Source organism: Lagopus muta, chromosome 1 (genome assembly GCF_023343835.1).
Source record: "Lagopus muta isolate bLagMut1 chromosome 1, bLagMut1 primary, whole genome shotgun sequence".
In the NCBI taxonomy this organism is placed as follows: domain Eukaryota; kingdom Metazoa; phylum Chordata; class Aves; order Galliformes; family Phasianidae; genus Lagopus; species Lagopus muta.
In genome coordinates this window covers 64,549,720-64,576,121 of record NC_064433.1, presented here as the reverse complement: position 1 = coordinate 64,576,121, position 26,402 = coordinate 64,549,720, and the positions used below count along the sequence as shown (strand labels likewise).

At 39.1% G+C, this 26,402-nt stretch overlaps 1 protein-coding gene across 2 annotated transcripts in view; it reads left to right on the top strand.

The window, feature by feature from the left end:
• The first annotated feature begins 15,655 nt into the window (after positions 1–15,655).
• SLCO1A2 (solute carrier organic anion transporter family member 1A2) overlaps positions 15,656–26,402 on the top strand; it is a 51,079-nt gene continuing 40,332 nt past the window's right edge. For both annotated transcript variants that reach the window (XM_048962222.1, XM_048962201.1), the window contains exon 1: positions 15,656–15,841. The gene's annotated coding sequence lies outside the window, so the exon portion shown is untranslated. The remainder of the gene's footprint in view (positions 15,842–26,402) is intronic.

Below are 26,402 nucleotides of genomic sequence, written 5' to 3'. Positions count from 1 at the left end.
CTGCAAGCATCCACTGCTGTTCAGAAAGGAGACAGCTAGAAGGAGCCTGCAGGGGGCTGGTGGGGGTAAACTTGCAGTTTGCTCTGTGGAGATCAGAGAGGCTGACTTTGGTTTTCTTTCGTTTTTTTTTTATTATTATTATTAATTTATTTATTTATTTTTGTTATTTTTTATTTTTGGGCAGGTAAACTGCCCAGCAGTGCCAATTGTTGTATATTATTTACTTAAAATGGATTCAAGCTTATACAATCCAGTTTATCTTGGACTTTTCAGCATATAAGTCCATTCTTAATTTTAATACAAATTTTCAACACTTATTTTTTTCTCTCTTGGAAGAAAAGATGAGACTACTCATTGTGTACACCACGGAAGTGACACTATTTCAAAGCTGTTGTCTTTTCAGGCTGTTTCTATCAGGACTTTAATCAGTCCTCCAAACAGTGACTTCCTGATGGTAGTTAGTTACAAATACTTTCATTTTGTCTTTTTAAAAAAGACACTTTTATGTAGCACTGGAGGTAATATCATAGTTCAGGCAATTGCTGACCATTTTGATCACAAACTAGGTTTTGTTCTCTGAATACATCCCATTCCACTATAAATTACTTGAGTAGATGACCTGACCCAAACAGTACAAAAAAAAAATTGGACAGACTTGCGTCACCAAGTAAAAGCGTACCCTCCAAGGATTTCATTTCCAGTTTATGATAAATGACAAGATAACTCATTTTACTTAGAGCATTTGCTTGAGCAAACTAAAAAAAGTCATTGCTTCTATTCATGAAAAAATGTAAAAAACCATTTCAGACAATGAGGCAAATTAGGACTGAAAATATTTGTTCACAATTAGTGAACAAAGTCCTTAGTTCCTAACTGACAGAACATGGATGTTAAATGTAGAAAACTTTATGAGATGTGCTAGTATTTAATTTGTATAGGGAATACAATTAATTTGTCTTTAGTATCAGTAACATATTGCAAATGCATTCATGCGACTTTTTGCCAAGCTTCTTAGTGCATATGTGTAAGAGGAATAGCAGAGGATGTAAGACTATGCAAGTAGATGACTGCTATTAAGCAGGTTTTATTATTTGTTAAACTAGGACTCCTAATATTCTGAGGAGTCACTGTGCACCCATCACGTGCCCATGTCACTGCATAAGCCTTCACAAAGAATGGCTGCTCTTGGAAAGAACTTTTGGGTCCATCTGATCCAAATTGCTGCTCAAGAAGTGTCACCCAGAGCAGGTTGCTCAGGACCATGTCCAGACAGTTTCTAAAGGTCTCAAATGATAAGACTCCACAGCCTCTCTGAACTACCTGTGCCAGTGCTCCATCACCCACATAGCACAGAAGTGTTTCCTGGTGTTCAGAGCGAACCTTCTGCTTTCCAGCTTGTGCTCTCCCTTCAGATATTTAACAAATCCATGATATCTCCCCTGAGCCATCTCTTCTCTTGGCTGAAGTTCCAGATCTCTCAGCCTCCTTTTATGGATGAAATGCACTCCTTAATCATCTTCATTGCCCTTTGTTGGACTCTTCCCAGAGTGTTCATGTCTTTGTTGTGCTGGGGCGCACAAAACTGGACGCAAGACTCCAGATACAGTTTCACCAGTGCTGGAGGGGAAGGATCACTTCCCTCAGTCTGCTGGCAATACTTTGCATAATGCAGCTTCAAATACCTTTGGTCTTCTTTGTGTCGAAGGCATTGTGCTGACTCATATTCAATTTGGTGTACACTAGGATCCCCAGATCCTTTTCTTCAAAGCTTCTTTCCATCTAGGTCACCTCCAGCGTTTCTTGGCACCTGGAATTGTTCCTACCCATGTGCAGGACACTGTACTTGCTGGCCTTCATGAAATTCCTGTCACCCTATTTCATTAGGCTGTTAACATGCCTCTGGATGGCACCACAACCCTCTGATGTATCGGCTTCTCCTCCCAGTCTCATGTCATCAGAAAATTGGTTGAGTGTATGCTCTGTCCCGTCATCCAGATCATGATCAAAGATATTGAATATGAAATAAAAGCAGGAGGCAGTAGTCAGACAAACTTTGGCAGTCCTTCCACCATATCCCAGGTCTGGTACCCTAGCAGACATCACAGACATGTAGTTGATAGATCAGGTCAACAGGTGGAGGTGCCTGTGCACCTTGTGCATATCCACTGCACATGGAGGTGCCTGTGCACACCCACTGCAGAAACCTGCTCTTTCTTGCTGAAGATTTTGCACGATGTAGAGTTAAATGGACCAGATCTTTGCTTATAGGCACATCTGACTCTTTTTCAGCTTTGAGGACTGTGAACCTTTTCTATAGATGCAAGCAACTTAAGTGGGACAGGAGCCTTTCTCGCCAACTCCCATCTTTTCCCTTCTCCAGAGGTTTGCTTACTTGAATAGTGGGGATGGGCATTGTAAACTTCTCTCCAGTGCATAAATGGGTAAGTTATTTACTTGGAGGAGTCTGTAAAAAAACTGGAAGAAATCCATTTGTCTGTAAAGCAAAATGATTTTTCTATGTCCCTATTTTCTATAAAATGACATGCAGTAACAGGTTGACTGGGTCACTGCTACCCTGTCCTCTGCTAAATTGCCATCACACTTTAGAACAGTGCAAGTCCATCTATCACAGCTCTAATTGTGAAAAGCAGACTGTGCTGCCTGCCAGTGGGGATGCATTTCATATTTCCATCGTCTGCCCTTTTCTGTAAGCGTGTTTGGGCTTTTCTCGATTTAGGCAGGCTTTGTCAGGGGATATGACTAATGTACCAGTCACAAATAATGAATTAAAGTATGGATCATGACAGTAAAATCTTGATAGCACTAAATACTACAAGGAATTCTTTTCTTTCATTGTCTTCAGTTCCTCAAACAGATGGAAAGGTTGTTCAGAGTGAAACAGCAGAGGGAGGCAAGAAGCGCTCAGTCCACTGACAGAATGATAAAGATGAACTGAAAATCACACATTATTTGAGTGGCCTTCGGTAGGGAATCAGAGAAGTGATAAAGCCATAAGAGACCACAAAACATTTTATAGGCTCAGTGACATTAAAGATTCCAAGACAATTTTGTTGTCAGTTAGTACTTGCTTCACATGAAAGACAGAAGATATAATATTACTGAAATAATAATGCTGTAAATCTGATTTATTTTTAAAACTATAGACTTGCTTCTGGGATAACATCTGAATGTTTTGGCACTAGGAGGTGCTGGTTCATTACGATTCCAGTAGCAAAGGCACTCAGGCTCTGTAAAGTATGACTCAAAATGCCATTTATTGGAGCTAACACTATAAAGAAACAAAGGATAGAATAGAAAATCTTAGAACATCTCTCCAGTGGAATCCCAAAGTTGTACAGTATTAGATGGGACTTCTGTGAGGGCTCTTCATAATGTTGGCCTTCCAGGCTGCAAATACACACTGCTGGCTCATTTCCAGCTTTTCATCCATCAGGACCCCCAAGTCCTTCTCCACTGGGCTGCTCTCAATGAGCTCTTCTCCTAGTCTGTATCATATTTGGAACTGCCCCACCCAAGTTCTCTCTTTAACTGTTTTCTCAGTTCATGGTGACCATTGCCTGTTTTGTGTCATACAACTGCTGCAAGTGCATTTATTAGGCAGCTTTTCATTGATTTCTACCTTGATGTGAGCTAAAGTCTTCAGAACCACTTGCTGCTGGTACACGTTACAAAACTGTTGCCACAGCTAATCCACAATGGAAACACCAACAGTGGGATCCCAAAACATTATTTTCCACCTCTCTGTTACAATATATCCAAGTTTAATATGTTTTCTGTATTTTTTTAAGTGATTACTACTATAATTTTCTTCCAGGAAATGCTTTTGTGCCAAGCATTATCATTTTGACCTATTATACTCAAAAATAAATTAATAGTACAGTAACATGTCCAGGACCAGTCCCATTCACGGCAGTTGCTGTAACTGCAGTTATTGGAAAACAAGAACTGGTGAAATGTGCACAGCTGCTCGGATGCATGCACTGCATATGGCACCTGCATGATGCAGCTTGCTGTGTTCTGCACAGTGTATGGCAAGTGGGAAACAAACCCAGTGGGTGGAATTCTTCTGGCAAACTGCATGCTGGAGACAGATGCCAGTCAAATGGTTACTGTATAGCTGCTCATTAACTCACGTGGCAGAAGCACTCCTCTGCAGTTGATTATGTCGCTCCAACTACTGCACTGTTTCATTCACTTTCTCCTTTAGAGGTGCATTGATCACCTGTACTACACCATCAAGTGCCTGGAGGACAAAGAAAAGTGGACATTACAGTGATAGAAAAGTGTTGACACTGCAGTGAGAGGCATGAAGTGGAAGAACAGGAGCATGAGTCCCATGTTTTTCATGAGACATGGCTGAGAGGACCTGTGATCCTGATGGTGTCTTTAATTAATTCCAGACAGAGAATGCTTTCGTTATCAATAATGCCCTAGAGTCCTGAGAGAGATAGGAAGTTAGTAATGCACTGTGTACTCATTTATGCCAGATAAAACCCTTTTAATGCTTTGTTTGTTAGGCGCTTGTAGCTAATTTGGGGTATGAAACACCGTGAGAGCTTTTGTACTATTTTGCAAGGCGTATTTTTTGTTCTTTAAGTAGACAATGCACTTATTTTTAAGCTCCTGGTATGAAGGAGCTGCTGATCTGCATGGGGAATATTTTACTTCATTAATAGTATGATTTGTTCTGGGGTAAGGATTGATGTATTTGCCAAATAAAATATTAATATAACACCCTGTGGGTGACCGGGTTATTGTTTCTTTGCCTTGTGCAAATGCTAACTTTTAAAAATGAAAAATTGGCAGCTTCCCAGTTCTTTAGAACTGACTGGACAACAGGAAATGATCCAAGGGATGGAACACTTCCCCTGTGAGGAGAGCCTGTGAGAGAGGTGGAGAAGAGGATGCACTGGGGAGACTGATAGCAACCATTCAGTATGTAAAGGGAGGTTTTAAAAAAGAAGGGGACAGATTCTTTAGTAGGGTCTGATGGGATAGGACAAAAGGAAATGATTTCAAACTAAAAGAGGGGAGATTTATGTTGGAAATAAGGAAAAAGTTCCTTACAGTAATGGTGTTGAGGCACTGGCACAGATTGCCCAGGGAAATGGTGGATGCCCTGTCCTTGGAGACATTCAAGGTCAGGTTGGATGGGGCTCTTGAGCAGCCTGATCTGCTGCAGGTGTCCCTGATCATTGCAGGGGGGTTGGACTAGATGGCCTTTAAGGATTCTTTCCAACTTCAATGATTTCATGATTCTATGATTCTATGGAATACCTACGCAAATAGAATTTCTAAACATAGGAGGAGAAACATATGAACACTTTAACTGGATTTACTGACTGCTAGACACAGACAATATTCTTTCTTATCCTCTATCAAGCATTCTTGAAACTTGTAACCTGCACAATGAGAAAACATGGGGGCTTACTGCTAGTTCATCATCTTTTCTCCTTATTACCTTTTCTGGTACTTGTGGTTGAATAATGCAATGGTTAATTATTTGTCCCATGTAGTTTTGGAGGAAAATGCAAGTGAATTCATGAATTCTCAGACAGTGTGTGAGTTCTGATGGTAAAAGCTGGAATTATCAAATTTCTGGCATGGCTTATTGAGGATCAAGTTGCAAGAGGCATGTGAACGTCTGTCTGCCCATACATACACAGTCACCCTTACTGGTGCTTGGTCTAGTCAGCACTGGCATGGACCCTTTCCTCAGGAGGAAAATGTACCTCTTTATCAGGGCATAAGCCCTGCTAGAACTGTAATTTACTTTTCATTTGTGAGGCCTAAAACCTACCTCTTGCTGTCACCAGCAATTCATGCATTTGGCTTCTTAGCCAACTGCATACCAGAAACATCTTTGACTTGGCAGAGCAGGGATGAGCTGCAGTCTAGAATCTTTCCTGGTAGTCTTCAACAATCTGTTGGTCAAGCTACCAAATGCTTGGGTAGTAGAAGACAATAGGAAAGCACGTACTGGAGTCAAAGAAGATCCGGATACGGTGTACAGTAAACTTCCTGAATGCTGTTGAAGGACTATCCAAGTCCTGTAGTGCCCAGCCACCTTGTAAACACTTTGTGAAACAACCGTGTTGAGGGTGAAACAATAGTTGGGATGCCCATATACCTAGGTATCACTTGTGGTCTCAGACAGGATCCATACAAAGAATAGAGGTGTAGACAGTGTATGCACAATGAAATAGCATAGCACAAGAATACAAGCCCAAATGTTTGTGTGGGTAATTTACAATATAGCTGTAGCTTAATATTTTTTCTTATTCTTGGATATAATACCTTTTCTCTTTGGCACTATGTGCGGTTGAAGCTTTCTTCTACCTCAAACCTCCTGAAATAGAAATGACATCATTTATCTCTGCACCGGAAAGCACTCTGACACTTCTGTTACCTCATTATCAGATCACAGTTGTGTCACTTCACATTAATTATGCCTGCATACGTAAGGCTGGATTAGTTCTGTAGGGGCAATTTACAGTATCAGAGGTTTTGATGCTGCTCAGTTGACAACCACTGGCTTCTGTTTGTCACCTGCACTGCCCCTGGACAGAGCGTGATGGCTGAGGCGAAGGCTGTTTCCAGCTAGGTCAAGAACAGCACCACCTCAGCAAATTGTCTGGCTTGTAATTTAGCTTTGGGAAATTATTTTCTTTCAGGAAAGAAATTTTTTTTTTTTTTCCATAGCATTATTTTTGTATGTGTGTTTATTCATTCCTCTCTTGCATTCTAGCAGCGGCTAGACAGCAAGTATCACAAATATCACTCTCTGTTTTCTGGTCTCCCGACCGCCTTAGAAATAATGTTTTCAGAACAACATTTTATCCAAACTTTTTATTTATTTATTTATTTTTAACTAGCATTCAAAGCTGACGGAAATACTCGATTAGCAAGTCAGCAGCAAAGTATTGAATGAGATCTCATGGGAGACCACAGGTAGGCTTTTCTCTCACCCACAGCCACAGCTCTACAAGATAGTCACTGTGGAGAGGTTGGCTAGGAGTGGTGATGAGCCAGGTCCGTTCAGGCAGTCCATGTGTGTCCATCATGAGGCGTGACTGCAGCAGAAACCTGAGAATCAGCCAGGAACCAGGTGCACCAAAACAAAGGCAATATTGTCAATAGGGCTCCTGTGCAGAGGGTGTCCCAGGTGAGGCCAGACATGGAAATTAAGCCTGACAGAAATATTAGTACAACCAATCTGCATGTTTTAGTTCATTCTCAGTTCTTCCCACTTCTTACTCATCTCCTGGTCCCCTGGTTATCTGTTTTGCTAAGGTTAATTTCCTTCTGGGCTACCTTTTGGAGTCAGGCAATGAGTTCCTGCTGAAGTCAAGTCCAGGTGCAGTGCTGAAATTAGCTTGCTGCAGGGACTGCTGAACAGAGGATATGAGCTGACCTTCCAATGAGTTTGCAGCTTTCTTTCGACAAAGTCCACTAGTGTCAACCCAGGAGGCTACTGGTAGATTAAAGGCAGTCAGAGATGCCCATTTATCCCTTCTGCCAATAGATCAATTGTTTTTTTTACTTTGTTGACCTGGAAGAAATGATAAATAATACGTAAGTTAATTCTATGGACAATACTTAACCAGGTGTTTTGAACATTTTGCTTCCACAGATCAGTTTCAGGTGTCCATCCTAGCAGTATTGCTGCAACTGGTCCTAGCATTGTTGTTCTGTTGATGTGACCAGACAGCTCAGCATATCAACAGAATATACACAAGTTGTTCACCAGTGATTTAGTCCAGTACAAATGATCCTCCTCAGGGTGATTTTCATCTATGATAAAGACTTAACCTTTAATTTTTGAAGGTTTTTTCTATTCCCTGGCTTGTCTTAGAGGCAGAAGATAATGGAAAATAACTTCTATCCATGCTGTGTGTAAACAGTGTTTTAATAATAGCTTAAAACAACCAGTTTTGATTCTATCTGTACAAGCCTGTGACATTGCTAGCGGTTCTGACAGCAACAAGTTTTGATAGCAAAAACAAAACAGCATTTGGTAACATTTAACTTAATAGTTCTTTTAATGTAGTCTTGTCATGGAGCTAAACTTGTTTGTTGATAAATGGAACCGTCAAAGACAGAAATTTCTTCTGTGAACTGCGTTATCTTTAATCATTTCTTCAGGGCCTTATGATGAACAACTGTAGTGTATATTGCACATTGTATTTATTTCCTGCTTTGCTTTCACAGATACTTTGCCTTTACTAATCTAATTTGGTGCATAATTTCTATGTGGTATTTTAAAACACTGAAATATTAAATTTGTTACAAGGTAGTAACGTGTGACGTCTGTAAAGTATGGCAAATTGGGGTATATGCAGGTAATTCTATGTATGTGGTTGTTTTTAAAGCTCTGACTGTAAGTTTAAAAATATCCTGTGCAACAGAAATGAAATACAGTGTACTTCCTCTGTGTGTGTACGTGTTCAGTAATACAGTCTTGGATCAAAGGCTCTTCCAGTGTCTAAAAATTACATAAACTTAGAAAGGACACAAAGTGAATTTCCTTGGGAACATTCTTTCAGGCTCTCACGGTCTCTGGTTAAGAATCTTGCAGAGATAATGTTTACAATCTAGACTGTTTAGTAGGCTCACGAGTATAAAATAGATTTAAGTTTCTTTACTTAACTCGTTTATTTTTCTGCTTTTTATAGTGTTCTGTGTGTGTTACTTCGTGGTATATTGTAGCCACTTTCAGGTTCTCAATAGGCTTTACACATTTTCACAGGTGGACAGGTGACAGCAAGTCACACTGTGATTTGTAGTTCTGGAAATGGACGTTGGTCATCCTAAGTCTTCAGACTAGGGGGTTGAAAAAGATAATATTTGTGTGTGACTTTCTTTTCATCTGTACAGAAATGGTAAGATTATTTCAACTTGCTGTAATGGAGGACTTTGTGAAATTGACACCACATGCTTTGGGCTGTCTGCAGAGACATAGAAATGATAGGAAGTATTCTTTAGTGGCTGTAATTTTTTTTTTTCACAGTTACAGAACACATTATTCTTTATTTAAAGGGCTCAACTCTTGAATTCCAGAAAAGAAAATTGTTTTTTGGGATGTTTCTTTTTCATTTTTTCTTTTTGCATGCTTTGTTTTGCCAACATGTAGCTCTGGATAAATTTGAAGCTTGCACCTGAAAAAACAGTGCTGGCTGATGTTGGATACAAAGCAGATTGAATAAATGTTGCCACGTTTAGGGAATTGCTCTTACTCCCTAAGTAGATATGTATGTTTTCCTTTGATATCCAAAACTTCAATGACATTTGGTCATCCTCTCTGAGGACTGATCTTCCTTCTCTGACCATGTTTTCTGACAGCAATGGCAGTGTAAATGCTGAGCAATTGAGAAGTTTTTAAGGCAGGAAACCTCTGCAAGTATCATGTGCAGCTCAAATCTCATTCTTCTGGGAGGATAGAGTAACCTCAGAAATAACCCTTTGTGGAAATAAATGAAATTGTAGGAGATATATCACTATTTTTACAAATGCAGGCCAGGAGATTACTCATCAGATGTACTGGTTGAGTGATCTTTGCAGCTAGAAATATATTCCACTTACCTCCCTTACATCTTTGGAACTATGGGCTTAGAAAAATCTAGCACTTCAACTATAAGGAAATACCTGGAGGCTTTAATTGCAGGGATTTGGATGGGCCGTAACTTACTTGTAACATCTTTGTCTTTAGCACAGAGATCCCAATAGAAAAATTGGATGCTCTCACAGATAAAATAAAAACATCCCATTACTTTAAAAATGTTCCATTAAAGTCTTACAGATCATGATTCCAGCAGCACAAGACTGAGGCTGCAAGGAAAATTAGGCTGAGTAACTTCATAAAATATTTAGAAAAAACTTATTTTTGAAATGCTGAGTTTCAGAATTCTGTATTGCATAAATGTCTAGACTAGTGTGTATTTTCCTTAGCAAGTCAAGTGCATCTTCCTTCCTGTGCTCTGAAAGTTCTGCTGTTAACTCTGAGATTTATTCCATGCTAGGCCTTAAGGGTTTTGCTTCTCATCTTGTTATTTTATTGTGCCACTATGTAACATTAATTCCAGTATGAATAAGAGCAGAGGAATGGTGACCATTTGGCTGTATGATGTTTCTTGCACATCTGATGCAGAGGAAAATGTCAAGTGCATCTTTAGTGCTTGTGGGAAGACTTTTAGAGTCTGCCATCTTAGATAACCTATACCTAACTAATCTCCTCAAACTATGAATAGTATTAAGTTGAGACAAATAATTGTGAATGTTGCAACACTTTTTGTACAACTCGGCAATAATCCATATAACAAGCAATATTTCATTTTCTGTGCAGGTATAGTCAGTATACAATTACCTATCAAAAAAGCCAATAAGCCTGCTTCCTTTCTTCTGGCCTCTCATTTTCCAACTGCAGAGTTTTCTAACTTCCTATCTTTTTTTTCCCCTCCCTAAGATTAGATACATGAATCATTTGCAGAGGGAGAAACTCTTCCGCAATGTTTTTTACACTGGTCCCTTTTGATGATTCATTTTAACACAGATGCTGTCATTTAACTCTGCTGGTGCATCAGAGGCTCAACATGTAATTTTTTTCTAATAGCAGAAAGCTATCAGAATTGGTTTCTCCTTTGTCATATAATTTCTTTGAAAAGGTCAGCATGGTCCTATCTTCTGGGTAGAATTTATAGCATTTTAAATTTAGTGGTCAAGGTTTAAAATCAAAACCTGTTTTGATAGAATAACCATGATCTTAACAATCATTTTACTGGGACCAGAAAACGGAGCCTTAAGTAAGTAAAGATAATAAGGACATTGCCTTCAAAAATCCACATCTGACCAGTATCTTTCAAGATACATTCTGTTTGTTGGTTTTTGTTTTTGTTTCCCTTTTCCTTTTTTAATACTTTTGGATTTTTTCCTAAGTAAATACAGAATTCCTGTGTATTCATTTGTGACTGAACCAGGAGTGTGAATCAGCACAGTTCTTTTGACTTTAAGCCATCTCAGTTTACAAAGTCAAGGAGTAGATTTCTTGTTTAAAAAGATCCATAACAATACATCTCTATTTTTATATACATACTGTTTTACAATATGTAAGAAAAGTTGAGGGAGCTGTGCTTGTTTGGCTTGGAGAAAGAGAAGGCTCTGGCATCTCATTGCAACCTTCCAGTACATGAAGAGAGCTTATAAGCAGGAGGGAAATGAATTTCTTGCAGTTTAATAGTGATAGGACAAGGGGAACTGGTTTCAAACTATAAGAGAGGGATTTCGGTTAGGAGTTAGGAAGAAATTTTTTACTGAGAGGGCAGTGAGGGACCAGTACAGTCTGCCCAGAGAAGCTGTGGGTGCCCCATCCCTGGAGGTGCTCAGGGCCAGGTTGGATGGGGCCCTGGGCAGCCTGAGCTGGTGGGTGGCAGCCCTGCCCACAGCACGGGGTTGGAACTGGATTATAGAATCATGGAATGGCCTGGGTTGAAAAGGACCACAATAATCATCTAGTTTCAATCCCCCTGCTACGTGCAGGGTCGCCAACCACTAGACCAGGCTTTAAGGTCCCTTACAACCCAAGGCATTATATAATTCTGTAATATGTAACAATATTTCCTGGCCAGATTCTGACATTGTTTACCATAACTATGTTAAGTAGCATTTACATTTGCCCAAATAAAACTGGGAAAAACTGTCATCATAGAATTGTTTAAGTAGGAAGGGACCTTTCAAGGTCATTAAATCCAACTCCCCAAAGTTCCCTAATCTTTTTTTCGGTTCATTCATAAATAAGTCTTTCTCCTTAAGGTATTTTAACAAAAAAAAAAAAAAAAAAAAGTGCCTTTTCATACACTCCAGTATTTCTTGTTGAACATTTAGTAAGTTGACAAAGCAAGCAAGTCCTTTTTAGTGTTAACAGGGTAACTAAAGAGATAAGATAATATCTCTTTAAAAGAGTAAGATAATATTTTGCATTAAATGATTTAAGAGTCTCTGGTCTGCATTAATGGGCACTCTAAAGCCCTTGCTAATAAACACGTTTTTCCAAGCAGGATTTCATCACATTCTGTAAAAGATTTTTCATATTGCAATAATCTATTAAATCTACATCAATTCAGAATTCAGACATACCAAAGCATATATTCATAGAATTTTTTTTTAAGTAGTGTGTCAGAGATAATAAGCAATAAAGACAGATAATTATACCAGTAAATGAATAAATGAAACATTTATATTATTACATTATTAAAGCCAGTGATTGTTTATTGCAAACCATATGGACCTGAAGGTTGTAATTTCACGTGTATGTCTGGTAATGACAGTTTACTCAAAGGTAACTATGATTAAACAAGCAGTGTAATGAATTCACTGATGAAAATTCAGCTCTTACTCTCCTGCAGCATGTATATGGCTATATGAATCCTGCTCAAAATCTCAAGCAGGAAAGAGTATTTCTAGCTGTAAATGACACTGCAGTGTTACAAAGTTTGCAGCACTGTTTATGCATCATGTAGCTCTTTCAGATTTTGGACGTAAAAAAAGGAGGCAAGGACACCTAGTAATTGGCAAAAAGAGTTGAAGAAGAATGCCTTTAATTTGTTGTTACTTTTAACTTTTCTTTCTGTCTTGCTCTTCTGGACCAGAAAAACCCTCAACTCCAATTTTCAAATAATATCTGTGAAGTTCATACTGATAACAAGTGTATAAAGAAATACATAGCAGGGCCCAAATTCAGCTGCATCTGCCGATGCTTAAATAGGGAGCAGGTATTTATTTATGTGAATCTTATATATCTATTGGCTGTTCAGCTTAACTGGAGGAAAATTGGAGAAATGAGAGTATAAAGCTGACAGTGAGAGGATTCCCTAGGAATGACAGGTGGAAAGCTCAGAGGTTTGGCTTACCCTCTGCAACTACAGAGGGAAATGAGTTTCTGTCTTCTGTGAGTAGGAGTTGAGTTTTAGCTAGTTGATCTGGTGTTAGGGTTAGCTAACGCTGCAAGATTCCTTCAAAGGTTGTTTTAACACCGAAGGCATGGCTGTTCAGTTTCATTGCTTTGTTCTGACTAGTATTTTTGTATCTTTTCCAGCAAATTCAGCCAGTTGGTGAGCTCTAGAAATAATGTTAGGAGCATTCTCATTTCTCAATTTCCTTAATTAAAGGCATTTTGTTAAAAAAAGAAAAAAGAAAAAATAAACAAATTGTTACTGTTTTGGTTAATGTGTAATCATAATTACACTGCCATATATTATCTATCTCACTTGATGTTTGAGTGTTTGGTGTAAAATTTTGACTCAGTAGCACTTCATGAGATTGTTAGTGGGATGCAGTAGTTCTTGCCTTCTGTTTTTCCCCAAGTGACACAGAAGTTTGTTGAAGGCTGGAGCTAGCTTGTGAATAGGAAGAAAATTCATGCCCACAAGTAAATTCTAGGTTGTCAAAAAGAAATCCTTTCGTACTTGTACACTGCTCATCTCTTGTCTCAAAACTGAAGGATTGCACCATTATTCCTACATTCCTGTAAAAAGGCTTCAGTGTAGAGGAGTGGAAAATAACATCTTTATTTAATTGTATTATTTTGTTATTGTTCTGTGTACTTTTCCTTTTTAGCCAGGTAAAAGTTAAAGATGGAATCACATGCAGACTTCAACATGTATGGGAAAAGAGTGTGCAAAAGGGAGTGGCATTGAGATTGAGGAGCATCAGGAGCATCAGGGATAGTAAGGTTGTAGCTGAAAAAGAACTGAAGGCAGAATGAATATGGGAAAAATATTGACTTCTCAGAAGCACATGTTGACTTTAAGCAGGTGGGTAATTGGCCTATGTTAAAGAGTGTGAATTATTAATTTCTTAAGTGATATGCAATTTTTAACATATTGCACATTTTTCTGGGAGGTGCCCAGCATCCACATCTCCTGTGAATTTCAGTTGTGAATTTAGCAGTATCCAGGATTTTTCACCTTAGTTTTTCCTTTGAGCAGAAAGCAAAGCCATTGTCACTGCTCACTTTTTCATTTAATGCCCCAATGAAACTGTCATAAGCACTGACACCTCAAATACGGGCAGTTAATATTACTGCCAAGTAATTAGAGTCCAGGTAACTGCGTTTAGGGGCAGGAGAAATTTCATCTTAAATTATCGGTCATGGTTCATTACCGTATTTTGTAAAAGATTTAGAACATTTTCTGTTTGGACAGTTTCCTCCTACATCTAGATAGAACAGAAGTTCAACACGTGTTATGAATGCGTGAAGTTTATATGTGGCTGAAGAGCATAAGATGCATTAAGCATTGAAAGCTTCGAAGAGATTTATTACCTGGCCAAGTCTAAAGAAGACCTCCTTCTCTCCAAATTGGAAAGATACGGATTTGATGGGTGGACTGTTTGATGGACAAGGAACTAATTACGAGATCACATTTAGTGACTAATGGTCAGTGGCTCAATGACTGGATGGAGATCAGTGATGAGTGTTGTCCCTCATGGGTGAGTATCAAGAGGTTAAAGTGCCCTTTAACATCATCAGTGACATGGACAGGGGGATTGAGTGCACCCTCTTCATGTTTGTGGATAACACCAAGCAGTTGACATGCCAAGGGATGGGATGCCATCCAGAGAGACCTAGACAGGATTGAGCAGTAGGCCCAGGAGAGCCTCATGAGTTTCAACAAATCCAAGTGCAAGGTGTTGCACCTGGGTCATGGTTACCTCTGCCATCAGTACAAATGAGGGGATGTAAAGACAGCGTACAGCCCAAAGTGCTCTCCAGAAAAAGGGAAGCAGGCAAGGGAGAGAGGGATTCATTGCACTCTGGCCATTGAACAGCATGCTGTGAACTAGAGCATACTTTACTCTCTGCTTTGTCATTTATGTTGTAGTTTTCAGAGGTTTCATAGCACACAATGAAATGCTGCCAGCTGCAATACTGCCATCATTTGAAATTCTCATGTGAAAGAGGTGGCTAAGCAGGCTTCTCCGTCTCCTTTTTCACCACCTTTGGGGAGATCTCAGTAAGGCCTGCTCTCCAAGTAGCTGGTCCTTGTCTCCTCTATTTCGTGAAAGTTTTATTCTGTAGAAATGCCCTTTGGCTGACTTGTAAAAGTCACCTGTGGACATTATTGCAATTGGGCCAGATGGATACATATACATATGTGTGTATGTATGAGATCATTCATAATCTCAGGTCTGCCTTTGTGAAACTTATTTAAATACGGACCTTTACCTTCTTTGCTAACCCTGGGTTTATAGAGGCTGTAACTCTAATTCTAAGGGGATTTCCGGCACTGTGTAAAGGAACTACTTGTCTCTTTAAAACATTATGTTAACGAGAGTGAACCTCAACTCATCAATATGGTGTTTTTTCCTTGACGATATGTGTGTTCTTGCATTAGTAATTTCTTTATTTGTGGTGAACTAAGGAGAAAAACAAAACAAACCACCAAATCTTCACATAGGGATTGTGAAAACAGCATTTTGTTGCCCAGCTTCTCGAGTTTCCAAATAATGCTTAGAGGGCAGTGAATATTTTTTTCCTTAGGAGTTTTCGGTTCCTTTTGTCTTTTGCCTCGTATGACCACCTGCTTTCAAGGGCAAACAAACTTGGCTGTCTTCCTGGGCTTGCAGCTGCTTTTGTAAGTTTTCTTTGAAAGAGGAGAGAGCAGCTTGAACACAGAACTTGGATGTTGCTGCTTTGCTGGAGAGGGTAGACTTGGGTGGGGGAGCAGAGACAAACTCTGCAGTTCTGGGGCTGTTAGGAGTCAGCGTGGGGCTGCTTCTCTTGAGCCAACAGCTCTCACTCATCTATCACGTACAGCCTGGACCAAAGGTGAGTGGGAATGGTAATCAATACCCTATGGCTTGCCAACTGGGAACTGTCTGTGTGCTAATGATATGGAGTTAAAAGGGAGGAAGGGATCCATTCTCATAGAGGAGGTACAATGGGGGCACTGGGTCCTTTTGCACTGCCATCAGAACTGGTTTTCATATTCTTATCATAGTGTAGACTTGGAGCAGTCTTTCCTTGTTTGATTATAACTTAGTCTCATTTGTGGAATTTGCTGCTATTCTGTACTTCACTAGAAGCACTGGTAATTGTTTTTGTTTTGTTTTGTTAAGGTATAACAGTCTTTTCTGTTGTATGGCTTCAGCTGCCTAACTGTGCTCACGTGGGCAGCTGCTTCTGTTTTATTTTGATTTCTTAGGTAGTAGTATCAGATTGCAGCAGGATCCTATTCCCAGTAGCAGTGATTTCCATCTTTCAAGTACTCTACCTGTGCTCAGTTACAGCATAGTAAGATAGCTGCCATAAGCCTCTAGAACAACCTGGGGGCTATGAGGCAAGAGGGACAGGAGAGTAGAAGCTGTGCCAGCTCAGAATGTGGGACATGTCTAGAAGAATTTACCATATGATTTAATACTATTAGTTGCAAACTGGGAAAAGATAACTGCACAGGGAGAGTTCTGTGGCTTCAACAATACTCTTTGATACACTGAAAAGTAAAAGCTTTACACAGAAGGTACAGAAAAATTCATGGGCTTAAAGAGTGCATCTGTAAGTGAGTAACACAAGCAGGTACAACAAGAAGAACAGAAAATGATACTGGGTGGCAAAGGGTGATATATCCGTAGAAAATATAATCATTATTTATGGTTGTGCATTTGGGTTTTATTGAGACATATTTTGTGCTGAAGTTTCACCTGGTATGTGATGTACCTGAGTTTTGTTTGTAAGGTCTTCTAAGTTAGCTTTACTTTGAAAAATTGGTCAGGCTAAATAACCCCTGTAGACTTGCATGGATAGGAGTATCAAACTTACACTGTTTGCAAAGGAGAAATCCACAATACCTTGACAATCCAAATTGCTAAAGGTACCATATTTTTTTTTCCCAGATGAAATGGTTTTATCAACAGATTGGCAGATCACCAGTGTGATTTTCAGGTCTACTCACTTGCCAGCCTCTAGCTACAGTGAAATAGTTAACAGTGTTCATGTATGAGCAGTGTTTATATTTCGTAGCAAACCACAATGGAAAATGGTAGGGCAAATACATGCTTTCTTTATGCCTCTGTCAGTCCAAAATAACAGGCATTTGTTTGAAGAGATATTTAATAGGTTTCGAGGCACAGGGCATCGTGCATACCCAGCATGTAAAATGAGTGCACACTCTGTGCCAGCTCATTTGGTGAGTATTTTGATTTCAGTTATAAGACATCATTATGCAAACTTCGAGGAAAAAAAAGATTTTGTAGGAAATAGAAAAGCTTCTGTTGCAGTGATTTGTTCTAGTTCTGTAGTTCTAATGGTAATGCAGACCAACAAACTAAATCTTATTTTGGGCAACGAATCTGCATTGAATGCTGTTGTCTGGATTAAAAAAAGTCCAGACTGCTTTTGATTAGAACTGTTCTTCAAATTATTAGAATGTGATGGATGTGTTTAGATGAGGAAGAAGCTCACAGTTAGGTTTAGATTTCTTCTCTGAGCAATTTATCACCCTAGCATTAGTCAGATACCCAATCTCCAGTCCTTTCAGGATATATAAATAAATAAAGTATAATAACAGAGCAGTAAAATTTATGATTATGATTGATCTTGCAAGAGTCTCCTGTTTGCATTTCTACACAGAGGGTACAGAGCAGAATTTCCTAAGACATACAAATCTTGGTTATTTTCACAGGCATGTAGTTGCAGTAGATTAAATCCCAGAGTCTTTATGCAGTAAAATCTGTTGCTTAATATGATGATTAAATGAAGAAACTATGGGTTTCAGCTCTAGCATGAAACTAGCTCTTGTGTGGGAGAGCTCTCCATTTTCTTTGAGTCCCTGAGAGTCAGACAAAATTGTTTAGTTCCTGTGTTGACATGATTCTGTAGGAATGCATTTTGGTCTCTGGAGATGCAGAAAGTTAGTTCTATCTCCTCCATGGTTCCCTTCACCATAACTGTTTTCTATTTATACTTGCATCTCCGAGATTTCCATTTTTTTTTTCTCTAGACTGCTCATTACTTACCTCCTGAGTTTCAGCATGCTATCCTTACCTTTTTTTGGACTTTACCTACAAAGCCAGCAAACACAATACTACTAATTTATGCTTTCTAAATTCATCCCCACTTCGCAGACCATGTAATAATGTGTGTTGATTTCAAGCTCTTGATATTTGTATCTTTTTTACATTTGTCATAAAGAATTTTGACAAAATAAATTATCAGAAAGATAAGAATTGATATTAGTTCTGGCAATACTATAATAAATCAGAATCATAGAATGATTTGGGTTGGAAAGGACATTTAAGACCATCTGGTTCCAACCCCCTGCTATAGGCAAAGACACCTTCCTCTTGACCAGGTTTCTCAAAGCCTCATCTAGCTGGCCTTGAATGTTTCCAAGGAGAGGGCATTCACAACCTCTCTTGGCAACATGTTCCAGTGTTTCACCTTTACAGTGAATAATTTCTTCCTAATATCTAGTCTAAACCTACACTCTTCCAGTTTAAAGCCATTTCCCCTCTTGCCTGCCTGCCTGCCCTTATAAAAAGTCCCTCTCAATTTTCCTGTAGGTCTCCTTCAGGTACTTAAAGGCTTCTATAAGGTCCCTCCTTCTCTTGTCCAGATTGAAGAGCCCCAGCTCTCTCAGCTGGTCCCTGCAGGGGAGATGTTCCAGCCCTCAAATAATGAAATGCTGAAACTAAGCAGAAATTGGGAAATTCAGTTTTTTATCCCACAACTGAGAATGCAAAAAACCTATTTACCTGAAATTGCAGAATTTTTCTCTGTGCTGTATATGCATGTATGTATGTGTGCGTGCACATAGTGTCAATGAAATGATCTGTGTGCCAAGGCTCCTTGCTGCAGAGCTTCCACAGAATTTCCACTTCGCTTTTATAGTAAAGGAAATTATGTGAAATCTCAAATTCAGACATTCTTCTTATTCTCTTTTGAGCCTGAAATTGACTCGAGATATTTCCTAGTTTATTAGTATTTCTTCTTGTGGTCAAATTTTGTCTTGCCAGACCTGGAAGTGGTTTTAACATGAATGATAGCTTTGTGGAAAATCACATCAGAAATGAGATGTGCCCATAATTTGCTGATGTTTTATAAAGCTAGTTACCAGAATGTGAGATGGAATATTTTTGAAGAAGAATACAGATACATTAAAGTTGATGGCTTCAAGAGAAGTCTCTGAAATTCTCTGTGAATTCAGGGCAAAAGTTATTATTTTAAGCAACAATAATATATTCACCATTTTGTTTCAAGATTTCAGTTTTACCTTAATGTTGGAAATCTCTGCTTCTTTCTCCTGTTACCTTGTGTGGTCATTGAATCAATCTGCATTGTTTCTGCACAGCCACTTGGGCCATACATTCAAATCAGTTTTCTGACTGATAAGTTATTGTATGTTTGAAGTGGTGTCTGCCTACAACCTCAAAAAACATGCAAATATCTCTTCTCTAGAAGGTTTTGCTGACTGTGCTGTACTCTTCTAAAGCCGTAGTTAGTTATTTACTGATCTTCCTTCTTTCTTTCATTCCCATGTGTTCTATAAGGAAAAATTGAATAAAATTATTTTTACATCTGCTGGACTGAGACCTGAACACACTTCTAGAGATAGAGTGATTTCTCTTTTGATTTTATGGAGCAAGTTTTGCAGTATGCTGTTCTGGAAAACCACTGTCTCACCCATTGCTGTTGAGTTGGACAATGACTAGTTATGTGGCTAGTTATGTTAGCTTCCTTTCAGACACTAAGACTGACCCAGCTCAAAGTGATACTGAGGGTGATGGTGACTGTAATCATCTGTGAAGTCATCTGTCTCCAGAACCAATTGTTCAATATTGAAAGTGTGGAAAGAATTGTTTTTAAATTAGTTTGCTGCTTGGAGTGGTGACTCACAGAAGTTATATTGCTAAGGTGTGGAATGAAGAGGATGAATATTAGGATGAAATAGATTTCTTTAGTTATTTAATTCCAAATATCATGGTCTAGTGGCTTTACATTACAGCGCTCAGTATGTACATGGTTGTGAGCTTGTATTAATGTTGTCAGTGCTGTGTTTCATTTGCCTTAATTTGAGCTTGGAAAACACTGAATAAATAATGAGAAAAACTTCTTCCTTTCCAGAAATAAATTGAGGGACCATGCTGTTTATTTACTGTTTATACTCTCTGGGTTCATGAAATGATATTTTGATTTTCAACAGTGTGTGGAGACAGGACAAGGGGAAATGGCCGGAAACTGCAGCATAGGAAGTTCTGCACAAATGTGCTCAAGGACTTCTTTACGGTGAGGATGACAGAGCACTGGAACAGGCTGCCCAGGGAGGTGGTGGAGTCTCCTTCTCTGGAGGTATTCAAGACCTGCCTGGTCACCTACATGTGAGACCTGGTGTAGGGAACCTGCTTTGGCAGGGGGGTTGGACTCGATCATCTCTGGAGGTCCCTTCCAACCCCTACAATTCTGTGATTCTGTGATTAGGTCTTTTCCAATACTTATATCTGGTCTGTTAGCTGTACATTATCTGGTGGAGTGCACACAAAGCCTCTTGGCAAGCTTTACTGTATGATAGACAAGAATTAGTAGGAAAAATAGTGGTAACATCTGCTTTTTTGATTTTTGGAAAAGGCTTCCTAAAGAAAAGGGAGTTAACAACAAGTATCTGTGGACTGAAGAATGTTTTTAGAATGTCTTTTCTCAATAAGCATAAAATCGTTTAATATCCCGAGTTGGAAGGTATCCATAAGTATCAGTGAGTCCAGCTCCTGGCTCCACACCCCCTGGGAATCTGTTCTCAAGGACAAGGCAGTAGAGCAGAGCTGGCAGACCTTAGAGTAGCATTCCTTAGGGCACAAGTGCTCTCCATCTCTAGGTGGAGGAAGACTGGAAAGGAAGGCAAGAGCCCAGCATGGCTGAACTGGGACCTGCTGATCAAACTGAAGAGCAAGAAGAAAATGCACAGGCAGTGGAAGCAGGGACATGTACCTTAGGAGGAGTGTTGAGATGCTGCAAGGCTGTGTAGGGATGCAGTCCGAAAAGCCAAGGCTCAACTGGAACTGGACTTCGGCAAGGGGTGCAATGAAGAATAAGAAAGGTACATCAACCAGAAAACTAAAAATCCAGGAGGAAGTATCCCCCCTGTGAGCAATACAGACAGTCTGGTAGCAACAGACAAAGAGAAGGTGGAGGTACTCAACAACTTTTTTTTTGGCCTCAGTCTTCACTAGCAACTGCTCTACATACAGCCCTCAAGTGGATGATTTGAAATGTGGGAACAGGGGGAGGGATGCCCCCAGCAAAATCAGGTTCTTGACCGCCTGAGAAACCCGAACTTCCGTAAGTCTATGGGTTCCAATGAGATTCATCTCAGAATCCTGAGGGAATCAACTGATGTAGTCACCAAGTCACTCTCAATGACATTTGAAAAGACATGGCAGTCAGGTAGAGTACCTTGTGACTGGAAAAAAGTCAATATTACCCCCATTTTTTAAGAAGGGTAGAAAGGATGACCCAAGGAATACTCACCTATCAGCCTCACTTCTGTGCCAGGGAAGATCATGGTGTACATCCTCCTGGAAACTGTGTTAAGGTACATGGAGGTGATATGGGGTAAGCGGCATGGCTTCACCAAGGTCAGGTCCTGCCTGACCAACCCTGTGGGTTTTTATGAGTCAGTGGACAAGGGAAGAGCCACTTACATCATCTGTCTGGACTTCAGTTAGGCCTTTGACATGATCACATAACATCCTTCTCTCCAAATTAGAAAGATATTAATTTGACAAGTGAATTGTTTGAAGGATGAGGAACTCGTTACAAGATCATACTCAGAAAGTGGTAGTCAATGACTCAGTGTCCAATTGTTGATTGGTGTTGAGTGGTGCCCCTCAGGGATCTGTACTGAAACTGGTTCTTTTTAACATCTTAATCAATGACATTGACAGTGGGATTGAGTGCACTCTCAGCAAGTTTGTGGATGACACCAAGCTGTGTGGTGTGGTCAACACTCCCGAGGGACAAGATGCCAGCCAGAGAGACCCAAGTGAATCTCACAAGATTTAACAAGCTTCAACTCCCCTGCCACATGCAGGGCACCAACCTCCATATCAAATGCTAGACCAGTCTGCCCAGGTCCCATCCAACCTGGCCTTGAACACCTCCAGGGGCAGGGCAGCACCTCACCACTCTCTTGGTAAAGAACTTCCCCCTCAGATCCAACCTAAATCTTCCCTCCCTCAAATTAAAGCCATTTCCCCTTGTCCTGCCATTATCTACCCTTATTTACCCTGTAAAGAGTTGATTCCCCTCCTGCTTATAGGCTTCCTTTAGGTACTGAAAAGCTGCAAGAAGGTCACCCCACAGCCTTCTCTTCTCCAGGCTGAACAAGCCTGGCTCCCTCAGCCAGTCCTCATAGGGCAAGTGCTCCAGCACTCTGATCATCTTTGTGGCCCTCCTCTCAACCCTCTCCAACAGCACCCTGTCTTTCTTGTACTGGGGGCTCCAGACCTAGACACCTGAACACAGTACTCCAGCTGAGGCCTCACAAGAGCAGAGCAGAGGGGGACAATCACCTCCCTGTCCCTGCTGGCCAACCCTCTTTTGATGGAGCCCAGGATACCATTTGCTTCCCAAGCTGCAAGAGCACACTGCTGGCTCATGTTAAGTTTTTCATCGACCAGGACCTCCAGGTCCTTCTCTGCAGGGCTGCTCTCAAGGACTGCTCCTCCCAGTCTGTATATAAGCCTGGGATTCCTGCAGCCTAAGTGCAAAACCTTGCACTTGGCTGTGTTGAACCTCATTAGATAATATCTGCCAATTGACATTTAAAAGATTTTTCCTTCTTCTTCTAAATCCTCAGTGGCTAGTTCCGTATGCAGCGTAAGTAATGTGCTCATCCAAGAACGGTTTTTAAAAATGACCTGTATTCTGACAGTTGAGTACCTCAGCTTCTTCAGTGCTGGACTGACAATTATAGACTGATCAAATTCTTACACAATTCCCCTTACAAAATGAAGGGAGGTCCCACCTCGACCTCTTCCACATGGGCTGCTTATTGAATGAGAAATTATCCTGTTTGACTACCATGATCTGCTTCTGTTGGCAGTGTAAATAAAGGAGCTTCTGCTGGTTTTAATTATTATATGAATTATATTGAGCAACATTTAATTTCAATATTATTCCAGCTGTTTCAATCCACATAAATAAAAATCTATTCTTGCAGATGCTTTAGGGTAGATACTTACATTTTAATGCAATTATTTTAATACATTCCAGTTATTTTAATTCCTTTTGAAAACAGCAACAAAAATAGAAAAAAATGACAAAAATACAAAATGTGACAAAAATACAGTGCAGTCCATAGATGACACCCTAATCAAAACTTGGGAATGAACAAATGTAACCAGGTTCTATCAACCTTGGTGTCATCAGTTGTTCTACACTGGTCTCAGGCTGTCTGTTCAGTAATCTTTTATGCTAAGAATATTGTAAAATAGATGGTAAGAAACAGTTTCACTATTTGTAATGCTAGATCAAATCAAGTATTTTAATATAGAGGTAAAAATGTTATTAAAGAAGAATTAGGTCCAAGATCCTTAATTTGAATAATTAAATGGATTTTGTACTTATAAAATCATATCTAGAAATTGGTTACTTTATGGCATAGTTGTTATTCAGATCAAGCCTGTTGTTAGGGACTAAATACATGTAAATGTGTTCTTTCAGTTCAATTTTTTCAGCATTCAAAGTGAAAATATGTGGTATGATGAAGAGCAGTTCTAACTATTGTCTCATCACCATTGTTTCATTCTTTGGTCAGCTTCTGATGCCATGAGTTTCAACTTTTGATGGCATGCATAATGTAAATTCCTAGTTTGAGAATTATTTTTAACAATTTTATTCAAAGACAGTTTTTAGTTAGGGAAACACTTCTTTAATTGACCAAATTAAAAATATTTTATTTTTGTTGCAGTTGAAGCTGGAAACCAATTTATATAGTTCTCAGAATCCAGATTTGATGGACTTTGTTCTTAAACTGAAGCCTAGTTTAAACTGTGGGTTTCAGGTCTGTGTTTGAGTCTGGTTATTGAAGCATACAAAGACCTCAAAAATAATTCAAATGTATTTTATTTTTCTGTAGAGGTTTTTTTTTTGTTTTTTTGTTTTTTTTCTTATTAGGTTGGAAAAATAGAAGTAACTGTAAGATGTTTGGAACAGAAGTTGTCATTTCCCTCAGGAAACTTCTATTTCAAGTTACTTCAACCATTATTTTTATATTCAGTATACAGCAAGATGTGTCATACATAACTACAGCTTTTTGCTAGTTGCATTATAAAAGCCATGTAGAGCAGTCCTTTCTCTATGTGATAATGAAGCTAGACAGCAGAAGTTCTTTATCTTGTTACTCTAAAGAAAAGGATTCTACCATAACTATCAAACTATATTGGTATGTGAGCTGCTTGAATTAAACACAGCACAAGTCTAGAAAATGAAGACAACTGCTAGTGAAGATGTTCAGTAGTTCATTACAGGAAGTGGATTTTACTCATACTGTCAATGTATGAATCTCTAAATAGTTTTAGAAAATCATTCAGTAGAATCCAAACGGCTTGCTAATCACACTGTCCCATTGGAAGGGAATGGAAGCTTTCCCAGCACAGTGTTTGAAGCTATCTCCCAGATTATGTATATGAAAAATACTGATATTTCCTAAATACAAATAGAATCTAATCATCCAAAAGTTATTATTCAATAGAAGTGAATTTTATGTTGCACAAATATCGTGTGCTTTCTTAATTTTTGGAGACAAATTGAGTTCTTACCACAACTCAATTTATCATCAAAAATGATGAACCTACCTTTTATGAAACTGCCGTATTTCCTTAGAAATATTAGACTCTAAGGGACATTTCATCATTTCATTCTTTTCTGATATTCATATAATCTTTTTTTTCTTAACGTTGCTTTTTCTTGTTTGATGATTTTTATTCTTCCCCCTTTAATTTGATGAGAATAAATACTATCTTCCTATTTTGTTTCTTTTAAGGAGAACTCAGCAGGAGCCACTAGAAAGCAGATATCTAATACTTTTATTTTTTCAACAGAAAATGGCCTTATTTGTCACATAATTTACATTATTGATTTTCATCTTTTATGATTTTTCTTTTTTTTCCTCTTCTCTGAAAGCTGTGGAGTGTCCAGATGAAAAAGAGCAGAGACTTGATTCTCAGCAAATATTTATCTTCCCAGAGGTCCAGATGAATACATATTGGGATTTTAAGACGTGTTTAGAGGAATTTTTTATTTATTTATTTATTTATTTTTTATTTAGGCTTCACCCAACAGTCTTCATGTTCTGCAGTGTCTGAAATTATGCTGTTTAGGGGCTTTATGATTACATGCATTTTTTTTCTTTTTAAATCCATCTCTTATACTGACTTAATCTCTAACTATTGTGCTAAGTATTTTATCCAGGCTTACCATGATTAGATCCTTCTTCTTTAACTAGTCTAGGTGCAACTGGTGGTAACTACGCAGGAGCAGGAAGGGTAGCAGAGTTGCATTCTCAAAGATACGTATGAGGATACAACTCTGCAGGCAGTTCCTCAAGGTGCTCCGAATGGATGAATTTATTACTCTAGTTCAGAATGGGAAATTTGGTCACTCTGATGATTTGGAGCCTGAAAGTTTTTTTTGTGTGTTTCGCTGTACCAAACATTTTTTTAAGTTGAACTGTTCATATCAACTGAAAGTTGGATTCATGCCATCTAACTGCAGTCAAAGTACCCATTTTAGCTAATTGTCTAGACACTTTATATTGTCAGTGAAGAAACAGAGGCTCTTCAAGGGCATGATTCATCCCATCCTAAAATAGGTGTCTAAGCTGTGTCTAAATTGGAAGTAGCTACCTTTCTCCAGCAAGTAGCAGGAGTGAGCTGACGACAGGCTAGTTGAAGTTACGTGAGATGGTTCACTGGTTTGGGAGATGAGTAATGTTTTTAAATATTTTGTCAAATGGAGGCAAACACGATAAATAGATTTTAGTGTTGAACCTTTCAGGTTTGGAAGGGCATAGGGCAGAAAGTAGTGTATACAATTCCCTTGCAACTAAGCATAGATAGTCTATGCTTTGTTTTGTCATATGGCAGCTTGAAGAGCAAAAGTTGATGCTTAACGCATTGTACATATTTCAGGCTGGGATTAGCCTAGAAATCAGCACCCACTTGCAGTGAGGATTCCTAGTTACTCCTCTGTACAAACAATGTCATGGTGACATTTGAAAGCTATCCTGTCATTTTCTTGTTTGCTTACTGAAAAGTGAATATTCTAGCTGGAAAACAATTTAAACCCACTGCCTAACATATCTCAAAAATAGCTTGAATGGAAAGCGTTTCAAGCT